The following is a 22,953-nucleotide window of genomic DNA, read 5'->3' as shown; positions in this document are numbered from 1 at the left end:
ACTCACCATCCATCCTCTACCTTAGACTCTCAAGTGCTGGGATCATAGGTTCCTCTGCCTCCTTCCCTTCCTCCTTCCTCTCTTTCCTTCGTTCGTTGGAGACAGAGTCTCATACAGCCCACACTGGTCTTGAACTTGCTATAAAACAGAGCATGAAGCCAGGCAGTGGTGGCACACGCCTTTAATCCCAGCACTGTGAGTTCAGAGGCCAGCCTGGTCACAGAGTGAGTTCCAGGACAGCCAGAAACCCTATCTCAAAAAATAAAATAAAATAAAAACAAAAATAAAAATAAATAAAACTGAGGTAGGACCCCAGGTGTGTATCACCAGGCACGACCTTGAACTTCTCTACTCTGTGAGCCTATGGTCCCTATAGCCAGGTCCTACACCTGCCTAGGATAAAGCCCAGTAGGGAGGCTCCCATCCTCATCCTTAGTGCTTCAGAGGCTGAGGCAGGAGATGTGCCGCTTGTTCAAGGACAGCCACGACTATGGAGTGAGACCCTGCCTCAAAAATCAGATAAAATACAAACCAGACACTTACTCAGGGGGACCTCATGCTTTGAGAAACACCAGGAATGGGGAGACATTGGCACTGCTGGCCCCTACCGCCCTGCCATCCGGTCACCATGGTGATAGATGCTGTACCCTTCAGGCTAGGATGCAGCTGTTGCTCTGAGATGAGGGAATGAGGAGCTGACGGGGCCCAACCCCAGCTGTGTTTACTGCATCTCTGAAGTCCTCCAACTAAGACATAGATGCTCAGTGCTCACTCAGTCCCTCCTCCCAGAAAAGTGACCCCTGGGAATCTCTTACAGACATTTGTAAGGGACCGAGCATGTCTAATACACATCCCTGGAGGCTGTGGGGAGGGGTGGTGGTGGTGGTGGTGGTGGTTTCAATGGTGTCCTAGTTTGAGTTCTCTGACACAGACCCTGAGCCTAAGAGTTGAGCAAGTCCTTTCTTTATCTGGTGGGTGACCTCGGGGAGGGGAGTACAAAGAGAGCAGGAACAAGGCATGTGTCCTGGAGCCTGTCACCATTTCAGAGCAAACACACACGGCCGACACCATTGAGACAGTGTAGGACATGCTGGCTGCATCCCAGAGGCAGGGATGGATAGGAGCTGCTGGGGTGGGAGTAGGGATGGGGGTGGAACCAGAAAGCCCTCAGGAAAAGAGATGAAGATGCAGGAAAAGCTGGGAAGGAGGCCAAGGACATCTGGGTGGGGCCTGGCAGGGACTGCCTCACTTGCCCGCATTTGGAACTTTCCTGAGCTTGGCACGATGCCACACAGTCGAAGCGGCACAGTCTCCTGTTACCTAGCATCTGTCCCACACGTTCTGTTCCCAGACCCCCGGTCCCCTCGGGAACCTATGTTCTTGGTCGTACCCTACCTTACTCAGGGGATCTGATAACGAGGGTGCATGACTCCTAGGCTGGTCTTGGGACCTCGCCCCACCTTTTCCTAGCTACAGGGGTCCTTTCTGAGATGGGTACCTGCCCCCAGGCAGGCCACAATGAAAGGTCGAGTGTAAGCCTCCAGTGGCCCCACCAGGGAGAGCTCTCCAGAGCATGACACCAGCACAGCAGGTATAGAACCAAGGTGTGTGTGTTGGGGGTGGAGGGACAAACCTCATGTCCCTGAAGACTTGGACTTTTTAGTTCTTCGACCCAGTAAAGTCCTCTTTGAGTTTGAATTTCAAAACTTGAGTCTCTGTTACTTACAAACCCAAGGCTCTCTGTGCTGTGGGTTTCTTTCTTTCTTAGTTTGTTTTGTTTTCTGAGACAGGATTTCTCTGCGTGTGGCCCTGCCAGTCCTGGAACTTATTTCTGTAGACCAGGCTGGCCTTGAACTCAGAGATCTACCTGCCTCTGCCTCCCGAGTACTGGGATCAAAGGCGTGTGCCGCCACCGCCTGAATGAACATGGGTTCTAAAATGGTTAAAATCTGGAGTGAACAAAACACTCGCCCATCTGCCCAAGGTGAACACCACTTCCCTATTCTCTGTAACCGCTTTTGAAGCAGAGCCTCACGACGCAGTCGAGGCGAGCCTCAAACTTGATCTCCCTGCCTCGGCCGCCATACTGTTTGGATCACAGGTATGTGCCACTGTGCCCAGATCTGCATACCTTCTCCTTTCTCCCAGGCCCAGGATGCCCCTGGAATACTCCAGACCATAGACAAAGACACGGTACTCCCCTTGGCTATCCCCACCCTTCCTTCAGCCCCTCAAATTCCCACCCACCTCTAGCTCTTCTCAAGGCCACGTACTTACGTAATAAACACAGATTCGTGGCAGATTTGTTCTATACAATATTAGCGCCTTCCTACCCGGACAGGCCTCTTTGTACCGGAGCTTTCCCTTTATACCGGGGGCATAGAGAGAGGAGAGGCTGCTCGGAGCTTTTGTACAACCTGGGACTCAGACCCATATTGCCTCCAGGGTCCCAGGCCCTGGCATCTTCTCATGTTCCCTAGCCCAGCCACCCCTTAGCCCTCCTTACCACCCAGTTCAGGCTCATCCCATGCCATTTCCCCTCATGCCATCCACTGCCCTGACCTGTTTTCATCTCTGCCTTGTGCTGCTGCTACAAAAGGCAGAGAGTCCCAGTGTCCTGTGAGAGGGAGTAGGGCCTGAAGTGAAGGCCTGGGTGCTGAAGGCATTCAGGCAACAGCTGCCACATTCCCAGCCTGCTGGGGGCTTGGCTGAGCCAGGACCTGGAAGAGACAGGCAGGGGTGGGAGCTGGAGGGAGCTGGGTGGAGCTGGGCCTGCAAGCCCTAATTAAGTGAGTTAATTAGGGGGGGAGGAGAAGCCTTGTGGGAGTTAATAAGCTTGGCTAATTAAGTGGATCCTAGAGAATGGCTTGAATTCTACTGGCTGGGGAGATAGGCGGGTTTAGCCAGAATGGAGGGCAGAGGACGAGATATAGGAACCTCCTAGGTGTCGCCAGGACTTGTCTGAGGCTACACTTAAAGTCTGCAGCTAGATCTAAGGACACTATCTCCCCCCCAAACCCCTACCTCCCCCCACCCCCTCAGCGGATGGTCTGAAGCTCCCGGCAGTGTCTGCAGCCCTTGCTGAAGCCATCACCATTTTGGTACATGGGCCTGAGGTCATTACTGAACTCTATCTTGTCCCTTGTCACCCATTTTTGAAAAAAAAGCTAGACCCCCACACCCGGGCATAGTGGCGCACACCTGTAATCCCAGCACTCAGGGAGGTAGAGGCAGGTGGATCTTTGTGAGTTTGAGGCCAGCCTGGTCTACAAAGTGAGTCCACAATAGCCAAGGCTATACAGAGAAACCCTGTTCCAAAAAAAAACCCAAAAACCAAAAAACAACAAACAAACAAAACAAAACAAAAAAAACAAAAAGAAAGAAAGAAAAAGCTAGACCCCCCCCCCTTTGAACATTTCAAGAGATAAGGATAGACATCTGGTCCGTCCATGATAAGTCAGGCCCACACTCCCTGTGATGGCCAAGGACCATGGCCGCCAGCCACTGAATGCCCCACCAGTCCCTGTGGTTCAGTGGGCCAAAGGTTCTTGCCGAGTTCACAGCTGTAACAACACAGACCCAGAGAGGAACCCCGTGGCCTGCTCCAGCTGGTTCTCGTTGTGCTGTTTAAGCTATCAGGCACAAGGCAGATGCTAGTCACCTCAAGGTCAAATGCTTGCCTGTTTCTCCCTAATGTGGGGGTCCAAAATTACCCCAGTACCAACAGCTCCAGTGGCCAGAGAGGATAACCTCCACAAACGCACCTGTGCCACTTACAGGCGCTGGGCCGGAAGCTGACCTGCTTCCCTCCCTGCTCAGAACGCAGGGCAGAAGCCTCTCTCCTAGGATCTTCTTCCTGGTGGGTTTCACTTCTATTTAATACTACACTCCCTTGGGCATGGGGACAGTTGCAGGACAGGTGCCTAGGTACACCCTGACAGCGATCCATCCCAATCCAAGCCCCAGTAGAAGGGCCCCATCAGTCTTCGGTCACAGAGTCAAAGAGGAACAGAGGGAAAGCGTCAAGAGACCAACCACAGAGTGAGTATTCAGCACCAAAGGCAGGCTCCGTGCTTCTGTGTTACAGGCCCAGCAGCAGCCTGCAGCATCCCGCTTAGTCCTGCCTGGACCACTTGGTTACACCCATTGCCTCAGCTGCATGCACTCATCTTCCCGCCCAGCAGGCAAACACTTCCCTTGTTTGTTTTGTCGACACAGGGTCTCGATGCCCTGGAACTCACTATGTAGACCAGGCCTGGCCTTCAACTCACAGAGATCTGCCTGCCTCTCCCTCCCAACGTGCTGGCATTAGGATCTGCACCACCGTGTGCAGCCAGGAAAATACATCTTTACCCTTTTGTTTTCTTCTGCAGTTCTGGGAATCAAACTCGGGGCCTCTGACATGGCAGGCAATCACCCTACCACTGAGCTATGGCATACCCCCAATATTTATTAAGTCCTCCTGTTGTGCGCTAAGCACTGTTTGCAACTAATGTCACAGAAAAGTCCCTGCCTTTGCAGAGATTCTGCTTTAGTGACAAGAGAGACTGGCAAATAGGACACAGAAGTAAATGGCACGGGGTCAAGGCATTAAAGTGAAAAGTGGGGGGCAGGAAAAAATGGGGGTGGCATGCTGGGAAGCCCTCAGAGATGGTGGTCTTTGAGCTGAGACTTGAATGAGGTGAGGGAAGGGACATGCAGACAGGGGGTATGGGGGTGTATGGGGGTGGGGAGGGGAGTGAGGGGGGGCAGGGAGGGCCGGGTCAAGGAAACAGCTGATGTAGAGGCCTCGCAGTCAGAATGTGCTTGGGGCACCTAGCATGACAGGTGCTGGGGCTGAGGCAGCAGGGGCAGTGATTGGTGATGGGGCCTCAGGTTTTAACTCTGGAGGTAGAACTACTGAAGGGTTTTAAGCAGAGAAGAGTTGGGGTGTGTAGGGAGACCAACAAACTGTGGGAGGGGGGGCACTCACAAGGACCAGCCAGAAAGCTTCTTGCTTCAGATGGAAGGGGGGGCGGGGCGGGGGGGGGGCACGTGGTAGTGCAGTGGCCAGAGGTCATTCATCCTACATTTGTGGCAATGTGTAACCTGGGTGTGTACTGAGGTCCCTGTGCTCCCAGATGAGCACTGGGGAACCCAGGAATGTTAAACACCCAGGGGTGTCTCTTCCAAGGGAGGGGCTGTATAATCTGTTTTCTACCCAGAAGGCTGGGAGCAGATATGATTAACAGCCTGGTGACTTTTGTGCTGTCTGTGTGGCTGAGACCACACAGGATCCTCCCCCAGACCCTCATCAGGAGCTGGTGGATCTGTAGAATCCATCTTTATGAAAGATGCCACATGGACTTCACAAAGAGATCCAGTGCAGTCATGTCTTAAGCCTCATTGTGCACATAGGATTGAGTTGTCACCAGAGGAAATTTTTTTTTTTTCACTAAATTGTGCTATGTTTAAACATGCCTAAAATAAACAACCGAGGGTCAGACTCTCAATGCTTGAACTAGCACCGGCTACTTAGCTGTGCTGAACCGAGCGACCTCCTTGCCTCCTGTGCGTCATCACTCTCCTGGCTGTGGTGGTGGCCGAGACCTGAAGGTGGGCTCTGTGACAGAGCCCTTGACTCATGGTGGAGGCCCATCTTCACAGGGCTGTGCCCAGGGTCATCGTGCGGGAATGTGGACTCGGGTTCTCAGTGCCTTCTGCTTTCCAAAGAATGGACATTTTGACCTAAGGATGGAATGTCCTGGGTCTTAAGTGTTGGCTCATTTATTTACTTATCTGCATATATATATATATATAATATAATATAATATATTACTTTTTTCTCCTTTGAGTCAAGGTCTGGCAGTATAGACCAGGCTGCCCTCGAACTCAGTGTATAGCCCTGTAGTAGCTCAGGCTGGCCTCGTACTCACTGCTCTGAGGCAGCCTCTCCAGAGCTGGGGTAATAGGATGCCTTGCCACACACACACATCACAGAACTTTTACATTGCTCTGCCAAGGCCGTATAACACAGAAGTAGTGGACCTGGAGTATATGATTTCAAAATCTGACCCTGTCCAGACAGTCAGTAGAAAATGAAGCCACCTAGACGCTCTGCTCAGACGCAGCAGATGGATAGGCGGCACAGTCTCCCTGTGGGTCCGGTAACATGGGGAGCAGGAACTACTTCTGACATGGACCCTGGTGCCCACTCGTGGATCACTTTCTCCTGGCGAGGTGGCCTTCCCAGTTTGCAGAGGAAGAGGATAAAGACAGTCCAGATGGGCTTGATAGGCTGAGGTCAGAGTTTAGGGGAGGAGGGCTCCCCCTTTCTGAGGACTAGAGGAGCAGCGGAGGGGGAGTGAGAGAGGGAGAGTAGACAGAGAAACAACAAGGGGGGGCTATGATTGGGATTTAAAAAAAAATCAAAATAAATCAAAAATTAAAGAAAAAGAAGCCAAGGTTGAGCAAACAGCGCTTGCAGGGCCAGGCCCTGCAAATATGAGCACAGCACTCCCTCTAGTGGCCAATAGTCTTCAGTGCAGGACAGCGTGGGAGCAGCCCCAATCCCCACCCTAACACACTATCCGGTTAGAGGACAGAAGAGCGCATTTACATCCTGCACTTCCCGTCGCCCAGGACATTCAAGTCCAAGTCCGGGGTCACCGGTCCACTCAAAGCCCCTTCCCTGGCTGTGACTGAGCAGTGCCGGCCCCAAGGCACCTTGTTGGCCCCGCGTGTGTCTTTTTTCCCTGTCAGGAACTTGGTCTCTGTCCACTCTGTGGTCCTGAAGCCCTGCTGAACATTATGACATGCGGGGAGCCTTCAGATGTTCTATACTAGGCCGTGCCCCAGAGCAGATGACTTCGTTTACACTTGCAAGATGTACAGCACAGAGCGCTTCAAGCCAGCTCGATGTGCTGTCCTTGTGTCCATCCACCCAAAGCTGCCATGGCAAGGCATAGCGGACTCTTAGCAGTTTCTTGTCTCTCCTCAAGGTATGACTCTTGCCTCACTGGGAGAACACAGGGATCTGGGGTCTGAGTCACTACACTGACTCCTGATACCATGCTACCACAAACCCAGCAGCCACCCTGAAAAAAATCAGTGTAGAGGTCCCTCAAAACCTGAAAACAGACACCTGTGTAGCCATGTGTATCACTGTACTACACGCAACAGCCAAGATAGGGAACCCACCTGGGTGCCCATCAACAGGGTAATGGACAAAAGGTAAAACTGTATTTTTAAAAAGGTAATATATATGTCACAGTGAAATCCATTACTTTGTATACCAAGCAACAATAGTAATAAACTAGACAAAAAAACATGGAGTGCTAAAAAAAAATGATGGGTGAATAAAATGTTTGCTGTGAAAGCATGGGATCCTGAGTTCAGATCTAGAACCCATGTAAAAGCCAAATGTGGCAGTCTAGGCCTGTAACCCCAGCACTTGGGACAGAGAAGAGAAAGACCATGACAGGGGGCCTTCCTGGCAAGCCAGTCTAGCAGAAGTGGTCCGCCATAGGTTCCGTGAGAGACCCTGTCTCAACAATTAAAATGAAGAAGACGTATAGAGGAAGTCAGACAGTGTCAGCCCCAAGTCTCCATATGTATGTGCACAGAAGAGCACATCTACATAACCACAAATGCACCAAATGCACCCAAAAGGAAAGGGAAGGAAGGAAGGAAGGAAGAAAAGAAAGCTATGGTCTCTATATGCAATAGAGTATTATTATTATCAAGACAAAAAGAAGAATGGATGATGTCATTTCCTGGATAAAGGATGGCACGGGAGATCATCATGTTAAGAGAAACTGACCTGGCGCGGAGAGGTGACTGTCACCTGTCCTCTCTCATATGTTGAACCTACTTTTTTTTTTTTAAAGGATATGAAAGAGGGGCATCTACTTAGGAGGAAGAAGGGAATCAGTAGGAGAGGTGAGAGAGGGCTGTAGAGCCTGTGAAAAAAATCAAAGTGCATGATATGATGTGCGAAATTAGCAGAACGGAACTCATTGTTTTGTATAAATAATATATGCAATAAAAAGTCTTTTTAAAAAAACAGATGAGGCTACAGAAATGACTCAGAAGCAAAGAGCATGCTCTACTATTGCAGAGGCCTGAGTTTGGTTGCTAGCACCCACAAGGAATGGCTCCTGTAATTCCAGCTCTAGAAGGATCTGGCACCTCTGGCCCCCTTGAGCACTAGAATTTATGTGCACACTACACACACACACATGCACACACACATAAACACACACACACACAAACACACACACATCAATCAATCAATCTCTCTTTCTCTCTCCCCTACCCAGAATTTGAAATAAAATACATTAAAAAAAATTCAAGGCTAGAGAGATGGCTCAGTGCATGCATAAAAAAATAAAATAAAATTTAGAGCCAGAAACCCAACTAGCCCTCTCCAAAATTTTAGCCTTGTCTCACTCACTGTGCACAGAGCACCCTTCTCAGGAGCACCCCACTGTGCACAGAGCACCCTTCTCAGGAGCACCCCACTGTGCACAGAGCACCCTTCTCAGGAGCACCCCACTGTGCACAGAGCACCCTTCTCAGGAGCAACCTCACTGTGCACAGAGCACCCTTCTCAGGAGCACCCCACTGTGCACAGAGCACCCTTCTCAGGAGCACCCCACTGTGCACAGAGCACCCTTCTCAGGAGCACCCCACTGTGCACAGAGCACCCTTCTCAGGAGCACCCTACTGTGCACAGAGCACCCTTCTCAGGAGCACCCCACTGTGCACAGAGCACCCTTCTCAGGAGCAACCTCACTGTGCACAGAGCACCCTTCTCAGGAGCACCCCACTGTGCACAGAGCACCCTTCTCAGGAGCACCCCACTGTGCACAGAGCACCCTTCTCAGGAGCACCCCACTGTGCACAGAGCACCTTTCTCAGGAGCACCCTACTGTGCACAGAGCACCCTTCTCAGGAGCAACCCCACTATGCACAGAGCACCCTTCTCAGGAGCCCCCACTGTGCACAGAGCACCCTTCTCAGGAGCACCCCACTGTGCACAGAGCACCCTTCTCAGGAGCACCCCACTGTGCACAGAGCACCCTTCTCAGGAGCACCCCACTGTGCACAGAGCACCCTTCTCAGGAGCACCCCACTGTGCACAGAGCACCCTTCTCAGGAGCACCCCACTGTGCACAGAGCGATCTGGTGTTACCAATCCCTTCTGCTGAGCCATCACCCTTACTCTTTTCCAGGTCTGTCCTCCTAGACTCTGGGGTCTTTCCCTATTAGCCTTTTATTCCCACTGTTTCCTCTGCATACAGAAATAAAGCCAGGCATGGTGGCACAAGCCTGACCCTGAGGAGACTGGGGTAAGAATATGGCAGGTTCAAGGACAGCTTGAGCTACATATTAAGATGTTGTATCAAAAATAAAAATATTAAAGTTCACCAGGCATGGTGGTGCATGCCTATAATCCCAGCATTCAGGAGGCGGAGGCAGGTGGATCTCTGTGAGTTCGAGGCCAGCCTGGTCTACAAAGTGAGTCCAGGATAGCCAAGGCTACATAGAGAAACAAACAAAAAAAAATTAAAGTTGCATGTATGAAATACACTTATACATTGTTGTTTTATTTATGAAATACACTTATACATTGTTGTTTTGAAACAGGGTCTAGGCAACCTCACCTCTTCTTTCGTTTATTTCTGCGGATATTTTCAGTGTCTTTCATAGTTACAGTGAATTTTTTTTTAACTCTCTGAACACAAAGCCCATAGCTTGTTTGAAAGTTTTTGTTTTCCTGCATACCCTGTTTCCTTGCTTGCTTTGGTTCTGCTTAGATTCAGGATTTTCTCAAAAAATGGGTCCCCTATTTCCTGTTCATTTCCAAGGCCAATATAAACTATGGTAGTGTCATTCCCCAGGGATATGTGTGTGTGTGTGTGTGTGTGTGTGTGTGTGTGTGTGTGTGTGTGTGTGTGTGTAAATATTGACTCCATGGCAAAAGAAACTTTCTGGGAAAACAAAATGTCCTATGCCTGGATGGAAGCTTATTAGAGCTCATTGCTTACAAACTTTGAATTCACCGTGAGTAAACTGTGCACCCAATTTTTTAAAAAGTAAAATTTATAAAATTTGCAAGCAGTTGGGAAACCCAGTGCTTGCAGGGAGAGGGGTGCTGGGTGACAGAGGTTTAGCGTAAAAAGTTTGGGCTGAGCCTGGCCTGGTGGTGCTCGCCTTTTAATCTCAGCACTTGGGAGGCAGAGGCAGGAGGATCACTGTGAGTTCGAAGCCAGCCTGGTCTACAGAGTGAGTCTGGGACAGCCAAGGCTACACAGAGAGACCCTGTCTCGAAACCAATCTCCCCCCAAAAAAAGTTTAGGTTGGCCACTATGTTTAGATATTGTTTCCTCAACTGGTCAGAGTTACTCCACGGCACAGCACGTACTTACTGAACATCCCTGAGGCTCAGGGTTCAATTCCCCCCACAACCAGAAAAGACTGATTTAACACAGAAGGGCCGTGCAATTTGAAGGCCATAGCAACTAAGTAGGGGAGAAGAAAGCTAGAACAAACAGAATGTTCACCAACACTCACAATCATCTCACTGACAGAAGGATGGGGTGAATGAGAGCCTCCTTGAGCTCCTGGATGGTCAGACCGGAGCCTAGTGACTGGCAGCAACGTGGAGGAAGAAGGCCCGGCTGATCAGGAGGGGCCAGGGCCTCTCATCTTTGCACAGTCTCCCAGGTGGGTGCAGAGTCCCCCATCTAGACCCTCTGTCTCATCATCTCTTGGGAGTAAATGTCTAGAATCTAGATGGTTCTTTTTACATTTTTTATTTACTTATTTAATATTTGGAGGCGTTCTGTCTGTTTGTACATTTGCACACGACATGCATGTCTGGAGACCAGAAGAGGTAGTCACATCCCCTGGGAATGGAGTTACAGATGCCTGTGAGCCACCATATGGCTGCTGGGAATTGAACCCATGTTCTCTGAAAGAGGAGCCAGTGCCTTAACTACTGAGCTATCCTCCCCATCCCAGCCAGATGATTTTTGTTTGCTTGGTGGCTAGTTGGTTTGGTTTGAGGCAGAGTCTCTCTGTGTAGCCGTTGCTGGCTGGAACTCTCTCTATAGTCCGTTCTGGCCCCAAACTCACAGAGATGTGCCTGCCTTTGCTTCCAAGTGTTGGGATTAAAGGTGTGATTCATCACATCCATCTATCTGGATTCTTCTTCTTCTTCTTCTTCTTCTTCTTCTTCTTCTTCTTCTTCTCTTCTTCTTCTTTTTCTTCTTCTTCTTCTTCTTCTTCTTTTTCTTCTTTTTCTTCTTCTTCTTCTTCTTCTTCTTCTTCTTCTTCTTCTTCTTCTTCTTCTTCTTCTTCTTCTTCTTCTCCTTTAGTTTATGTGCATTGGTGTTTGTCTGCATGTAAGTCTATGTGAGAGTGTCAGATCTTGGAGCTACAGACAGTTGTGAGCTGCCATGTGGGTGCTGGGGTTTGAACCAGGGTCCTCTGGAAGAGCAGTCAGTACTCTTAACCACTGAGCCATCTCTCCTAGCTGGAGTATTCTTAAGCAGACCTGCCGTATCCACTGGAGCTTCGAGCATCATCCTCCCTTCTAACCAGCCAGCAACTTTTGGAGATCTGAAAAGTTAACTGTAGTTCCATGGGCCTGTCTGCTCAGCTTGGGGCTGTGTCAGGGATCGCTTCCTTAGTCTGTTAAGTCAGTTCCCACATCTGCTGCCCTTGTCTTCCTTTTCAGCAAGTGCTTTCCAGCTGATGTGAGCTGTGATGGGTGGAGGGAAAAGAGAGAGAGAACACTGGGTCCCAATGCCCCCACACAGCATGTCCTACAAAAATGTGACGTCCTCATGCCAGGCCTACCTCTTTATGCCACCACGTCCCAATCTGGGGACCCAGTTGTTTACACTTGGGCCCTCAGGGTACATTCAAGATTCAAAATTTTAAAAGATTTACAGGCAAGTCTGTCCTGCATTGCCCACTACTTTCTTTGAAATGTTCTAAATAAACTTATCCTTGAAAAAAAGAAAATAAGAAAAAGAAAAGTTTGCCAGAGGCCAGTGGGATGGCTCAGTGGGTAAAGGACCTCGCTGCCAACCTCATGACCTGAGTTTGATTCCCAGGACTTACATGTTGGAAGAAGAGAACTTACACCTCTACGTTGCTCTCTGACCTCCACACTCAACATGGTACTTTGTGCCCCACCCTACCCCAGAAACAAACAATTGAAAAGATAAAATAAAATTAATCCCAGCTATACCTTATACTGAGTAAGCCAGAATTTTTTTTTTCGAGACAGGGTCTCTCTGTGTAGATTTGGCTGTCCTGGACTCATTTTGTAGACCAGGCTGGCCTCGAACTCACAGCGATCTGCCTACTTCTGCCTCCCGAGTGCAGGGATTAAAGGTGTGTGCCACCATGCCCAGCTGAGCCAGAAATTCTTATTTTAATTTAATTTATTTTTCATTTTATCTTCTCATAAATTCTTAAAAAAGAAAAAAAGGATGCATGGTGGTTCAGTTCCCAAAGCCCATGTCCTATGGCACAACTGCCTATAATTCTGTAACTCCAGCTGGCCTCCAAGGGCACCCATACATGCATGGAATACACTTACACAGACATATACACACAAATAAAAATAAAATTATTCTTTGAAAGAACCTGTGCATAGGTTTTCACCTTGGAAGCTCAAACAGCATTTCACAGGCCCTGAAGGGACCTGGAAGGTACTGACAAGAACATCATGGCGGAAGTACAGAAACACCTGGATAGGCCCGTGTGGCTTCAGGCCACTGATTCAGTTATGAGAGGCCCCAGCCTGATGACCTAACCCACGGAGAGCACTACCTCATCTGTGACACCACAATTACGTTAAATGTCTATCTTTTGATATTATTGACATAAGTCTTTGGGGACTGAACTCCTGTGCGAATTCTTGGGACAAACCATCTTCAAAATGTCCTAGTAGCCATCTTCTTCCCTTGACCCTGGCCTGCCCACAGGTCACCCACTCTGCATATCCCTCCGTGATCTCAGCACTGGTGTCCTGTATTCATGCTGGCCCAGCAGCCATTGATTTGCCCAGAGCATCCCCAGGCATCTTTTAAAATGTCAATCAGATTTCATTGTTCCTCCCACTTAAAAGCTTCCAAAAGCCTCCCTGTCCCGCCTAGTACAAACGCCACTCTCCGCACAGGCTACCAGGGCCTAATTGACCTGGCCTGTTCCCGTCTCACCAGTGTCGCTGTCCCACCTTTCTTCTCCTCCCCACACCGGCCTACCAGAGTGAGTGCTCACGGCCTGCCAGTGGCCTCTGGCCCTTTGCCCCTCTGTTCTGTCTGCACAGATGGCCAGGCCCCTTTCCTATTCCAGGTCTGGAAAGCCAGCTTCTCAGTTGACCTCCCACAAAGTGTGTCTCCCACGTATCGCTGTTCATTTTCTCCCCGGTGGGTTTGAATCTGGTGATCATGTTAACGTATTTTACTTAATGTGTTGTCTATGCCACGTTAGCCCTAAGCCCAGGTCTGCAGAGCTGGTGTTTTTCATTTGGCTCTTAGCTCTCACCACGCTAGATGCCATCCCACTTTGCTGAGTGAATGAATGAGCATATTGGCACCTATTATAAGACGGTCTGTCTTCATACATAAAACTATTCCACTTTCATAATGCCCCAGTGAGATGCTTGTTGTACTGGACTGCCTTTCCCAGCACCCTTTGCAGTTAGCTGTTATAGCCAATGCATGTAGAGGCAAGTTAGTTAAAGAGGTTGTCTTCTGCTGTGTCTCACAAAAACCTTGGGTGAGCCGGGCTCGGTGGCACACGCCTGTAATCCCAGCAGCCAGGGAGGCAGAGACAAGTGGATCTCTGTGAGTTCAAGGCCAGCCTGGTCTACAAAGCAAGTCCAGGACAGCCAAGGCTACACAGAGAACCCCTGTCTTGGAAAAAACAAAAAACAAACAAACAAAAACTTTGGGTGATGTTTTAAATTTAATGGTTTTTTTTCTTTCTTTTTTTTTTGGTGTTTTGAGACAAAGTCTCTCTGTGTAGTCTTGGCTGTTCTGGAACTCACTCTGTAGACCAGGCTGGCCTCGAACTCACAGAGCTCTGCCTGCCTCTGGGTTGTTGTTGTTTGTTTGTTTGTTGAGGAAGAACACAGAGCCCGCAATCCTGCCTCAGACCCCTGAATGCTGGGCTCGCAGGCGTGAACCACACCTGACTCCTCCACTCTCCCTTCCTTGTCTACCGGTAGGATGTAGATTCTAGCAGTGGATTCTGAGGTTCTGGGTTATGCCTGTCCCAAGATGGAAGGATCCAGGGTCAGAGAAAGGCTGCTCGGGCAGAGCCCCTTTCACTAGACTCTGTTATATGGCTATCAACTGTAAAGAATATGGAGCAGTTGTGCGTTCCGGGCTCACGGGCACAGCAGCTGCCTTGCCCTAATTAACACATCGCAATGGCACGAGCAGGTGGTTGGTGTCACTGTCACTGACATGTGGCATAGTGTGCGTCAACCCACAGCGGAGTCCAGGGGCATGATGCTCACATTCTCATTATAGCGCACAGAGTTGCATGTTCACACAACCGCCATTTGTGGCCACAAGGCAGGGAGCCTCATCAGGGCAGTGTGTGTATCTGTAACCCTGTTACCTCTGTGACTGACTTCAGCATCCCAGCCCCAGCAGGCTCCAGGAAGTTTGTTCAACCTACAAATGAGTGAGCAGGTTGCTTATACCCCTTACAGCCTCTCTGTCCCTAATTTGTCTGAGAAGAGACCCAAAGAGACCTCAGGGTTACACGGAAAAGGACCGTGGAAGAATCAGACTGGCCTATGGCTTTTAAAGATGGCGGTTGGGTGTTCTAGAGAGACCCTGGCATGGGAGAAAGGCTGGGAGAGGTGGGGAGGGATTTTGGTGCTCCACACACTCTCTAAGTCCAAGGTGACCTCACCCAGTCCCGCTGCCCTCCCAGCCAGCTCTGCCTGGCTCCTGCAGCCTGGCTGTCCACATCACTCAGTATTTTTAGCCTCACCACCTGGCACCTGTGGTCACCATCTCTGCCCAGCCTGGCAGTGTCCCCTCCCTAGGCCTTAAAGAGCCAGAGTCTGTCAGCTAGAAAGTATAGCAACTCCTACCAGCATAGGCCATTACATCCCAGAGTGGGAGACAAAGGATACCAGGAACTCCCAAAGCTGCAGGTGGAGGAAAGATGAGGAAGAGAGGGCAAACGATCCTGGCCCTAATGCTGGAGCCTCGTTCTGGGCTTCCTGAGTCACTCACCAGCAGGGACTGATTAGCACACACACAGTGCTCCAAGACTTGAAGACAGGGGACGTCAAGGCAGGGCTCGCAGTGTGTGCTGTTGACAGTCAGCTCAGGGCTGAAAACTAACCTGAAATTAACCTTGCACATTAACCTAAGTGTGCTAGGCTCTGGGTTCCATCCCCACTGAGAGGGAGAGAGAGAAAGAGAGAGAGAGACAGACAGACAGACAGATAGACAGACAGACAAAGAGAGACAGAGAGAGACAAAGAGAAACAGAGAGAGACAGAGAGAGACAGAGACACAGACACAGAGAGACAGTGAGATAGAGAGAGAGACAGATACAGACACAGAGACACAGAGAGAGACAGGGACACAAAGAGACACAGAAACACAGAGAAGAGAGACAGAAAGACAGTCACAGAAAATGATGCCATTTGTGCCCATTAAAGAACAGGGGGAGAAGCTGGGCAGTGGTGGCACACGTCATTAATCTCAGCACTTGTGGAGGCAGAGGCAGGAAGATCTCTATGAGTTCGAGGCCAGCCTGGTCTACAAAGCTATACAGAGAAACCCTGTCTTGAAAAAAACAAAACAAAACAGCTGGGCATGGTGGCACATGCCTTTAATCCCAGCAGAGGCAGGCAGATCTCTATGAGTTCAAGGCCAGCCTGAGCTACAAAGCCAGTCCAGGACAGCCAAGGCTAACACCTTGTCTCAAACAAACAAACAAAACAACAACAAACAAGAAAAAACAAAACAAACAAACAACAAAAAGAACAGGAGGAAACCATGTGGGCTCCTGCGTCCGGGACCAGGTGCAGGCCCTATCTCCCCGTGTTACCTCATTTGTTCTCTCAGTCCCTCACCAAACACTCCAGGCCTCCACAGTGAAAAGAATGGCTGCACTGGAACTGTGAGCCTCTGTGGAGGGAAGAGCAGTCCCTCATCTAGACTCTTCACTGCGTCTCCTAACCTGCCTGTTTGGCCTTCAGCCCTCCAGAGACTGCTCCAGGTACCTACAGACCAAGTGCTCAGCTCAGACGTCCAGGCCTCTGTGATCTGACAGTACTGTTTTTGCCATCCTCACCCCATCCCTATCCAGTTATGTTTCCAAACCGTCACCCTTGTCATCCCACAGGCCACCGATACCTTCTCTTGGGCCTCCCGGATTCCCCACAAGACATCTTTATTTCTAGATAGACTTGGCAGAGTGTATGCTATGGTGCCGGCAAGCAGAGGTGGTGCATCTTGCATCCCGACTTCATGGGCGCTGTGTACCCATTCCCACTAGTGTGCCCTTAGTCTGTGCCCAACCTATCTGCTAGCAGACCTCGCCAGACCTGTGCCAGGATTCCAGGCCCCAGGTGAAGCCTGGCACTCTGCCAGTGCCCAGTCGTCGTCTCGCACGGTCAGCTGGCAACCAGGTCAGAAAGCATCCTCCCATTTCACAGATGAGAACACAGAGGCCCCCAGCAGGGAAACCACAGATGTAGGGATCCAACATAGTCACAAAGGGCACCTGGTCCAGGATGGAGGAGCCTGTCATTTCTCTCATCCTGTTCTTTAATGAGCATAGAAGAGACCCTCGCTTGGTCCCCGTGTCTGCTTCTCTCACAGTGGCACTCACTCAGGTAGGCTGGGTTGGAGCAGAACCAACCCTGTCAACTTGTCCATGCTCAACCACAGCCCAGGTCACAGCTTGGGTGATGCACTTAGCCAGAGCCAGGGTTTCCCTGAGGGTCAGGGTGAGGAGAGCCGGGAAAGGCATATCAGCCAGATTCTAGGGTGTGAACCCCACCTGGCACCACGCATAGCTCCTCTCATCACAAAGGCACACCAAACTCATGTGGCTCCCGAGAACCTGTATACACAACCACACTCACTCCCCCACAAACACACAATCCCAACCACAGAAACCTTCATCTTCTCCCTCCCTCCCTCCTTCTCTTTTACACACATATGAGAGCTCACAGATGCACAGATGCGCACATGTGCACATACACATTTTCGCTTATTAATCCAACAAAGACTGAGCACCTGTTAAATGGCAGTGTGACGCTAGAAGGACAGGGGGCTCTTGGGTTGGAGTGGGCTGGTGGCTTCTGGAAGGCCTTCCAGGAAGAAGAGGCACTTCAGTTGGGCCTGGGTGGAGGGGAGCCAGGATATTCCTGGTAATACAGGGGAGTGGAGTGATACGGGGCATTAACTTCAGTCACACAGGTCTTGAATGGCAAGTGCTGACTTTCTGTTGTAGAAACGGGGGGACCATGGAGGTCTGTAAGTAGGCCACAATGGGAGTAAAGGGACAGCAAGTCAGTCTAGGGCCAGGATGGGAGGAACGGGGAGAAGGTTGTGGTGACAGCTAATGAGCTCAGCAGGAACGTGGTCCAGCTGGGCAGACAGGTCCCATAAGCAGCATCATTACCAGGTACCTAAGTTCCTAGTAGAGGGCTGCACAGTGGTCCTGTCAGCCCACTGCCCACCCCAGGACTGACCTCTGCAGTGGAACTTCTTCCAATTCCTCCTCCTCTCTGTGGAAGCAGACCAAGCAGAAAGCAGGTACATCATCAGCTCCACAGCCCAGGGGCCAGGCAGGAGGCAGCCGCAGGACAGGGCACGGGTGACTGTTGGTGGCCTCCACAGCATCATCCACAGCCAGGACGCGGTTCTCTGAGCCAGTGTGCTCCAGGGTCAGCAGCCTGCCGGCCTCAGGACCCCGTCCCTGCCTACCTGCCACCTGCGCCTTCTCTCTCAGATTACCCGTCTCCTCGGTGGATGGAAGAGCCTGTGGCTCTCTTGGGGCTCCTGTCCTGAGGCACAGGGGTTCCAGCTACGGGATCCACACTTTGGACAGCAGCTAGCAGCTGCCTGGGCTCAAGAGGTGGCTGCTAAGGGACAGAGGTCCTATTGCTGCCTCTGGAGGAGCCCTCTGTACCTCAGCTGTCCACTCTGCTGATGTCTGCCAGAGGCAGGGCTATGAGCACAGGCCCACAGCTGATTTGGCCTCTGTCTCTCTGTCCAGCAGTTTGTTCGTCCTAGTTGACCAGCAGGCACAGAGGTGGCGGTGGCTGACAAAGTTTCTTCTCCTCTGCTGGAGTGAGTGGTCCAGTGGCCTGTAGGAGAGCCAACTGACTGACACTTGAAGCCTGAGGTGAGGTGAGGGGAGGGTGGGTCAGGTGAGGCTGGCACAGTGTCTACACTGTCGCCAGGAAAAGTTCTGACCCTCGAAGTCAGGTGCCCCTTAGCCAGACTGGAGGCTAGCCCTGCTCCCCGCTCCCTCTGCTCAGCTCTGGGCTCAGCCTTGTGGTAGCTCTAGATGGCTGGGCTGTGGGTATTAATAGCTCCACATTCACGCTGAGAAGCCTGGAAGTTAACTCCTTCTCTGCCAGAACTGCGAGGCTGCAGCTGGCCACTGTGAGGGAAGCAAGGACCACGCCTCTGCTGGGAGGCTGGAGCGCCTTGCCGCCTCCGGTAGACACTTCATAATACCTCCTGCCTGTGAGCCTGTGCTGCGCGGTCCCCGGGGCTTTGTCAGATTTCCTGTGCCACCTGGACCCTCCATGCACAGGTAGGGAGGATCTGGGTGTGACTCAGAGCTCTGAGCTCCAGGGAGCATCCTCAGGAGCTCTCCAGTTCACACCTCAACTAGCCAAGTCCCTTAACCTTCCCAGAAATCGTCACGGCCGCCGCCGCAGCCTCTGGGTCTAATTGCACGGCCACTTTGAATGGGAGCCAGAGATGAGGGCGACCTTGTCTAACAGTAACACTCAGCTTGGGGGTGGGTACCACAGTGGACCTTGTTTGCCTGTTTCCTAACCATCTCTGTGTGTCTATCAGTCACTGGGTGGGCGGAATGCTCAGTCAGGAGAGGCAGAAGCTCCTCCTCCTTTGGTGGGCTTGTACTCCCTAGGTGGCTGAGGGGCTTATGGCTCCTCTATACAGGGCCAGTGAATTAGAAAGGGTGCTCCCTCCAGGTAACCGCAGAGCACCTGCCTGCAGTGCGGAGCTAGGCTGGTTTTCAGCCCACCCCCACCCCCCTCGCCTGTGCAAAATTTGACAGCACACGCAACCATTCCTAGTGGTCCTGGGAGCAGAGGAAATATAAGATCAAGAAATTCAGGTTGTGAAAAGGGTGTGTGTGTGTGTGTGTGTGTGTGTGTGTGTGTGTGTGTGTGTGTGTGTGGCTGATGTTGGAAAAGGCTGTTTGAGAAACAACCCTCAACAAGGTGACATCAGGGCAGCAACCTGAAGGAGAGGGAACCAACCCTAAGATCCAGACTCTAGGGAGAGAACCTTCCATGCCAAACACAGGAACCAGCTAGCACCTGGGAGGAGAGTGAGAGGCAGGAAAAGTCTTTAAGCTGTTTTGTTGTTGTTGTTGTTTTGTTTTGTTTTTGGGGGGCTCAAGAGTTGGGGCAAAGCTTGCAGACCAGACAGTATGACGGGGCTGTACAGAGCCTTACAAAACAGGAAGAGATAAACATTGTCAGAGGTGTAGGAAGTGTTTGTTCTGAGCTACTCTGCTGCTCAGCGTAGGGTGATGAAGATGGAGGGTGGGTGGGGAAGATGAAACAGGCATGTGGCTTGAGGCTGAGGACCTGGGGAGCTTGGAGGTGGGAGAGTTAGAAGCCTCGAGGGACCATCTGATCTGAGTCTCACTAGCTGGAGGAAGAGGTCTGGACCTCCTTGGCCAAGAAAAAAAAAGGGTGCTGGCTCCTGAGCAACACACAAGAGCATGCTGGGGGCTGGGAATCCAGGTCTGCCAACCAGTGTCTCTTTCTACATGGCACACCCTAAAGGGAGGGCTTTTCTTGTTGAGTAGCCTGAAGGGTTGGCTCTTCCTCATATCAATCCTTCCCTTTTCTCTTCCTCTTCTCTTCTCTTCTCTTCTTTTTCTTTCTGACACCTCACTGTGTCGCCCAGGCTGACCTTGAACTCAGGATTATCTTGTGTAGGGTTCCCTCAAACTGCTGAAGGGGAGTTTGTCTGCTTTCCAGCTTGTCTGCTCTGACGGCCTGCTTTCATCTACTCTTCTGGATGGAGCACCTTCTCTGAATTGGCCTGCCCAAAGCAGGTGCTTCTTTCTGCTTGCTCGAGATTGAGCCGGGAAGATGATCTGGGGCCTCACACAGGCTCTGCTGTGGATCCACTGTGTGTTTTTCGATTTCTGTCCCTGATTAGAACCACAGACGACAGGCATATCTAGAGGCCAGATGATCCAGTCCCTGCACTGCATAGCAGAGCGGAGTGTGTTCAGAAAGGAGTAGCATCTCCCTTAAGGTTGTGTCACTCGGGGCTTCCCTTTCCTGTTCAAGAGTCAACCTGAGGTCTCTGGCTATGCAGACTCCACAGGGTGTCCCCCCAAAAGGAGTATGTGGAATGGGATGGGACAAGAGACAGGGTGGAAGGAGAGAGCGAGCCCATGCTACAGTCCCTGAGGTAGGAGTCAGAGGGGTCAGATTAGCTCTGGCCTCTGGATGTCCCTTCCCCCCTCCCCCCAGGCCCCATGAGGTTGTCATTTGTAGCTGTTAATTATTCACGAAGCTGTGCTTTGCCTGGTTTTAATGCACTCTGATGGCGTTCTTTAGCTAATGGGGAAAATCGATAGGTTTTAATTCTTAGTGGCTGTGAAGCTCTGTCTGTCTCCTGTTTGGGTGACTGAGCCTGGATCTTGGGTTAGGGGCAGGGTGTGACCTTCGACTCAGGCACAAGAACCTAAACCTCAACCTTCACGTTCCTTCTCCTACACGTTGCTGCCTTCTGCCTCCAGTCTGGGGACAGAGGACTGTGGTCACTATGGCACTCCAAACTGCCCCAAACGTCATGGAAAGGCCAAGCCCTCTATCTCAGTCACTTGTCACCCTCCAGGATGGATGATAGCCATTCTAGTCTTTGAGTTAGACCTATGGATCAGATAGGGCACCAGTTTTGTGGGCTGTTGTCACACCAGCAGCCCTTGACCTTGGAGTTGGGGGACCTGACGGGAATGTAGCTCCTTCTACTCCCCACTCAGGGTCAGGCCTGGTCTACCTTCTGGGGCACAGGGAAGCTGGTCTGAGCCCCAAGAGCTATAAACACAGACCGCTTTGTGGGCAGTGACACGGATGGATACACAGGCTGACAATCTTTCTGGCAGGACCGAGAGTCAGCAGCCATCAGGATAAGCACATCCCATTCCTAACCGCACCCTGTTCCTGAGTAGATGCCCTTCACAATTCCTGTAATTATCTAAAGAACAGAGCCACCACTTGCACTGTGTGTGTGTGTGTGTGTGTGTGTGTGTGTATGTGTGTGTGTGTGACTTGCTAATTAGACAAGTGTAAGCCTTTCAGATACATGACGGTAGTGATAATACTGTTCTTTTAAAAAAATTTGTTGGTGCTTTTAACACATAACAAACCTCAAAAAATGAGAAGTCTCTCGATAGGGGTGGAGGATGGGGCTGGGGTGTGTTCTGCCTGTTTCCTGATGGCCCAGAGCCCACGTCTGCTGGTTGGAAGGGCTCTGACCATCTAAAGGGGCTGTCTTCTGGGGTCTGAACCAGGTGCGGTGGTCTCCATGACCTGGGCTTGAGGAGTGGTGATGGCCAGGCCCCATGTGGGATCCTCCTAAAAGCTTGTGCATTAAAAGTGTGGTTCCCAAGGTAGTAGTGTCCCATGGCAGGGCTTCTGGGAAGTGACTGAATCAGGACCCTGCCTTCTTCAGTGGCTTCCTAATACAGTGGCACTGCTGGAGGTGGCGGGAGTAAGATGTGGGGCTCTGTTGGAGGAAGTAGGTCACTGGGAGTGTGGCCTGGAAAGCCCTAGTCTGTGGCCCCTTCTTGTTTCCCTAAGTGCTTCCGGCCCTCCACAAGGTGTGTAGCTGTGCTCTGCAATGCCGTCTACCGTGCTGCTCTAACTCAGAAGGAGCTAGGGAGCCAACTGACCACGAGATGAAACCTCTGAAAGCCTGAGCCGCAGTGAAGCCATCTTCCCCTGCTGGTGAGTTGGTTCAGTTGGTAAAGGCACTGGCCACATGACAGCCAAGCCTAACAGCCTGATTTCAATCCCTATAACCTACAAAAGAGTGGACAGGAGAGAACCAACTTCACAGAGTTGTCCTCTGACCTCCATGCATGTCATGGCATGCACACACACACAAATATAATAAATGCTATTTGTTTATTTTTATTATTTATTTATTTATTTTCAAGACAGGGTTTCTCTGTGTAACCCTGGCTGTCCTGGAACTCCTTCTGTAGACCAGACTGGCCTTGAACTCAGAGATCTGATTGCCTCTGTCTCTGGAGTGCTGGGATTGAAGTCATGGGCCACCATCACCTGGCTATTATTTTATTTATTTGTTTATTTATTTTATTTTACTTTATTTTTTTTGTTTTTTTTTGAGACAAGGTTTCTCTGTGTAGTCTTGGCAGTCCTGGACTCACTGTGTAGACCAGGCTGGCCTCAAACTCACAGCAATCTGCCTGCCTCTGCCTCCCAAGTGCTGGGATTAAAGGCGTGCGTCACCACGCCCTGCTCTTATTTTATTTTTTAATTTAAAATTGATTTATGTATCTGATCTTTTACAGGCAGTTAAGCGTCGCCAGGCATGGGGGCTAGAAACTGAGATCAGGCCTTCTGCAAGAGCAAGAAAAGCTTTTAACTGCTGAACATTTCTACAGCCCCTTAAATTAACTTCTGGTTAATTAAGTAATATTTTGAGACAG

The 22,953-nt window shown here is 50.7% G+C and overlaps 1 protein-coding gene across 1 annotated transcript in view; it reads right to left on the bottom strand.

The window, feature by feature from the left end:
- Sbk1 (SH3 domain binding kinase 1) overlaps positions 1-18,345 on the bottom strand; it is a 44,191-nt gene extending 25,846 nt beyond the window's left edge. Inside the window, exon 1 of the mRNA XM_051145207.1 lies at positions 17,741-18,345. The gene's annotated coding sequence lies outside the window, so the exon portion shown is untranslated. The remainder of the gene's footprint in view (positions 1-17,740) is intronic.
- Between the last annotated feature and the right edge of the window lie 4,608 nt (positions 18,346-22,953).

This window comes from Acomys russatus, chromosome 5 (assembly GCF_903995435.1).
Source record: "Acomys russatus chromosome 5, mAcoRus1.1, whole genome shotgun sequence".
In the NCBI taxonomy this organism is placed as follows: domain Eukaryota; kingdom Metazoa; phylum Chordata; class Mammalia; order Rodentia; family Muridae; genus Acomys; species Acomys russatus.
Note: the sequence above shows the minus strand (reverse complement) of the source record. Positions and strands in the feature narration are given on the sequence as shown.